Below are 5,016 nucleotides of genomic sequence, written 5' to 3'. Positions count from 1 at the left end.
TATAATATAACCATGAAAAAATATATAATGAAAGTCTCAGAACCTTATAGGATCAGATAACCACAAATAGTTCTCTATACCAGGGGTTCCCAACCCCTGGGCTGCAGACCAGTACCAGTCCGTGGCCTGCTGGGAATCAGGCCACACAGCAGGAGGTGAGCAGCTGGCCAGGGAGCCTTACCACCTGAGCTCCGCCTCCTGTTAGATCAGCAGCAGGATTAGATTCTCATAGGAGCACAAACCCTATTGTGAACTGTGCAAGCGAGTGATCTAGGTTGCACACTCCTTAGGATAATCTAATGCCCAGTGATCTGAGGTGGAACAATTTCATCCCAAAACCACTCCTCCTTCACCTTCTGTGGAAAAATTGTCTTCCACAAAACTGGTCCCTGGTACGTAAAAGTTGGGGACTGCTGCTCTATACAACATCCAACATTCCACTGAAAAGCCACCAGGTCATCTTTTGCCCATCTCAGTCTTTCACAATGTTTCCTGACATTGGAGAAGCTCTCTCAGAATGCAGAGCTAAAGAACAAATATATCAAAACAATTAGAGAGAATATAAAGATAAAAGACAGAAAATAGAAATCATACTTGTGAATTCTAGGTGATTTGAAGAAGAAATGAGGACAATAAAGTACTGACCTAAAAAGGTTTGTAAATTGAAGAGACTCCTTCATCCAGACTGAATTAGTCACCCAGGGCTGCTGTAACAAACTGAGTGGGTTAAAACAACCGAAATTTATTCTCTCATGGTTCTGGAGGCTGGAAGCCCCAAAGCAACATGTCAGCAGGGCCATGCTTTCTCCAAAGGCTCTAGGGAGGAATACTTCCTTGCCTCTTCCAGCTTCTTGGCTTGTGGCAGAATCACTCCAATCTCTGCCTCTGTCCTCACTTGGCCTCCCCTGTGTGTCTCTTGATGCATTCTCTCTTTAGAAGGACACAGTCATTGGATTTAGGGACCATCAAGAAACCAGTATGATTTCTTCTTGAGATCTTCTAACTACTTCCATCTGCAAATAACTTATTTTCAAATAAGGTCATATTCTGAGGTTCTGGTGGACACGAATTTTGAGGGACATTACTCAACCTGCTATACAGAACAAATCAATTAAGACACTGATAGGTAGACATATCCTGGCAAGATTCTGGAAATAGAGGGATACTTCCTGTCCTGGCCCGATTGTTAGCTCTAGTCTTTTTCATGTTTTCATCTTCCCCGAGCCCATCGGGCTCCAACTGTGGTTTTGCTTGCCTTTGTGTCCAGCCTATGCACATTCTTGTTGGCAAAGGGAAGTGGAGAGAGGTGGAGGAGGCCAGGAGTGTCAATAGATGCACAGCTTTTCTCTATACATTTTGTCCTGTCCTGCCTCAGGGTCTAAACTGATGCCGCTGAGCAGGGATTGATGAGGATGGGTGTGTCAGGGGAGCTACAGGCTACCTGGATACTTCCCAGACTTTTAGGGCACTGTATGCTATTTCTAATTTTTTATTATTGACAACATAGTAGTGAACACTTTTACACATATTTTCTTTGAAACATTTATAATTTCTGTCACTGCATATAGAGTGAGACTTTTCTTCTTAACTCATAGAGCAACCAGGACACAAAACTGAGAACAAAGAAACTTCAAAATTTTTAAGATGGCTCCCAATGATCTCTGCCTCTCAGTATTCATGCCCTTACGTAATCTCCTCCTCTTAGGTGTGAGCAGGACCTGGTGACTTGCTTCCAACAAATAGACCCTTATAGGGGTGTGTTTTAGTCTGTTTAGGCTGCTGTAACAAAATGCCATAAGCTGTGTAACTCATAAACAACAGAAATGTATTTCTCACAGTTCTGGGGGATGGGAAGTCCAAGATCAAGGCACGGGTAGATTGCTGCATCTGGGGAGGGCACCTTCTCACCGTGTCCTCACATTGCGGAAGAGCAAGACATCTGTCTGAGGCCTCTTTTAAAATGGCACTATTCTCATTCATGAGGGGTGTGCCCCCATGATCTAGCCACCTTCCAAAGACCCCACCTCCTAATATGATCACATTTATGCTTAGGTTTTCAACATCTGAATGTTGAGGGAACACAAACATTTAGACCATAGCAGGGAGGGAAGACCTTCTTCACTCTTCAATGTTCAATAACTGGGTCTATAAAATAAACTGATGACAGGCAGGTCAAAAGGACAAAGGTATACAAATTCATTAATTTGTAACACTACATGCAGGGGGTCATCACAGGGGAAAAAAGAGAATACCCAAAAAATGATGACATTTAAGAGTTTATATATCATCAATAGGGGAAGGAGAGGGAGGACATAGGCCACTCCGGAGAGAGCAAATGATTTTTAAGAAAGATGCATGGGCCCTTAGAATAATGGATGGTAGATATGTTAGCTTAGGGCAGTTCATCTGGGTGTGGTGTTGACTTCTAGTCTCTGCTCCTGTGATAAGAGTAAATCTTCCTCAGTTGATGAAACCCCTGCAGAGAGATTTAGGACACTTGAGTTCCTTTTGGGGCATCTGTCTTCAGGCAGATTAAGGGAGTTCAGAGAAAGCATCTCCCTGTGTGTACAGCTTTTCAAGTGCCTTCAGCTCAAGATAAGCAATGGACATATTTTGAGCATATTACTGAACTCCTTCAACTCCTTGTAGGAAGTGATAGAGCATACTTTCCCCCAAAGGATCCAGCCTGTGCCTGGCTCTCAATCAATTTTTGGTGAGTGGCATTATATGTGGAAGGTGAGAGGCAATGTGGTCTTCTTACAGATCTGGCCATACTGTCACTCTTAGGGTTAGACCAATGGTCTTCAAACCAAGGCATGATGCCTGGCCAGGGGTAACCCAAGACTTCCCAAAAGATATATAAAGACAGGTCATTTTAAGGGAATCTAATTCTAGATATTCGACTTCTATGACTATCTTTCCTAAGAATGTCTCATGGTCAGGGCTTCTGTGGGTTTTCCTTTCCCACTTCCCTTTTGCAGTTCCACTTTACAAAAGAAAGGGATCCCCCTAAACTGTCCTGAGCCTTAATTGGTATAGTGCATTGTTCCCAGGAGACTAAAACCTCCAGAGTATCAAATGAAGGAACACAATAAGATATGCAAGAGGGCTTCAAAAAATTTGTGGAAAAAATAAAATTAAAGGCTAAAAATAAAAAATATAAGCTTTATTTCTCAAGACAAGCTCCGTCGAGTTCAAGACACTTTTGTAAGCAATGATACCAGCCATTGAGTCCATCCCTAAAGAACTGAGATCCCAGGAGTTTAACCATGCCAATGTAGTCTATTACACTTGTAACTGAAGAAAAATGAATGCCCTTTAACTATTTGTTAAGATTAGGAAACAAAAAGAAGTCAGAGGAAGCCAAATCAGGAATGTAAGGTAGTTGCGTAATGATTTCCCATCAAAACTCTCAAAAAATTGCCTTCGTTTGCTGAGAAGAATGAGCAGGAGCACTGTTATAGTGGAGAAGGAGTCTCTGGTGAAGATTTCCCAGGCACTTTTTTGCTAAAGCTTTGGCTAACTTTCTCAAAACATGCTTATAATAAGCAGATATTGTCATTTTTTCGCCATCCAGAAAGTCAACAAGCAAAATGCCTTGAGCATCCCAAAAAACTGTTGCCATGACCTTTGCTCTTGACCAGTCTCTTTTGCTTTGATTAGGCCACTTCATCTTTTGGTAGTCATTGTTTTCTTTGTGCCATGTCTTCAGGATGGTACTGATAAAGCCATATTGCTCTGATAGGGGCTACAATTATTTGAAGAAATTCTTCAGGATCTGGATGACACTTATTTAAATTTCCACCGAAGCTCTGCTCTTTTCTGCAGTTGATCTGGGTGCAATGGTTTTGGCACTCATCAAGTGGAAAGTTTGCTCAACTTTAATTTTTCAGTCAGAATTGTGGAAGCTGAACCAATTGAGATATCTATGGTGTTGGCTATCGTTTCTGTTAATTGTTGGTCCTCTTCGATTAGGGCACAAACAAGATTAAGTTTTTCCTTGCAGATTGATGTGGATGGTCTGCTGCAGTGGGCTTCATCTTCAACATCATCTCATCTCTTCTTAAAATGAGTTAGCCATTTGTAAATAGCTAATTTCTTTGGGCATTGTCCCTCTAAACATTTCATAAAGCATCAGTGATTTCACCATTCTTCCACCTAACCTTTAGCATAAATTTGATGGTTTCTTTTGCTTCAATTTTATCAGAATTCATGTTTCTCTGATAGGGGCTCTTTTCAAACTGATGTTTTATCCCTCTTAGTGCCTCAAACTAGATCCTGTGTATCTATGTTATAACAAGTTAGCATGGGTTTATTTTGGTGCAAAAAAAAAATCAGAAATCCATGCGTAGCTACCTTATATTACACATTTCCATGAACTTTTTGAAGACTCCTCATATTTCATTTAACAACGGAAGAGTCCATTCCCTTACTAGTATTGTCAAAGAATGGTCCTTTCTGTGGGAGAGCAAAGCACACCAAAGAGAGAGTTGGAAGAAACACTAAAGGTGGCAGCACCTACTTCCTGCAGGTGACAAACTCATGGCAAGTCTCCGTACCTTATCGTTCACTCCACCAGAAAGAAAATTCATTAAGTGATGAATGTTGACTCCAGGATGCCTGTTGACATGTTTCATTGAATTTTAAAATGCAGCAAAAGTCAGGCTTTTTCTTACTGAGAGTCAGTTTGATTGATGGTGAGTTTGGCTTTACTAATTAAGTTAAATGGTGGACAAAATTTATAAGTGAATGAGCTAAATCTGCAGCTCCGTGTGTGTGTGTGTGTGCATGTGTGTGTAAACTTATTTTTTAAAAATTGTACTAGTAAGATATTTCAAAATTAATAATATCTTGATTATTCTAACCCTTTCAGAGTATATCAGATTAAATGAGGCACTTCTTGTGGAAAAGTGACACAATATAACTGTCATGGAAGAGATTTTTAAATATACTTTCTAGAAATTGAGAATATGAATGAGTGCAATGACCAAAAATAAATGTTCACAGTTAGTTGAT

The sequence above is a fragment of the Gorilla gorilla genome, chromosome 12 (genome assembly GCF_029281585.2).
Source record: "Gorilla gorilla gorilla isolate KB3781 chromosome 12, NHGRI_mGorGor1-v2.1_pri, whole genome shotgun sequence".
Lineage (NCBI taxonomy): Eukaryota > Metazoa > Chordata > Mammalia > Primates > Hominidae > Gorilla > Gorilla gorilla.
The sequence above is the reverse complement of the archived record's forward strand: the minus strand, read 5'-3'. Positions refer to the sequence as shown.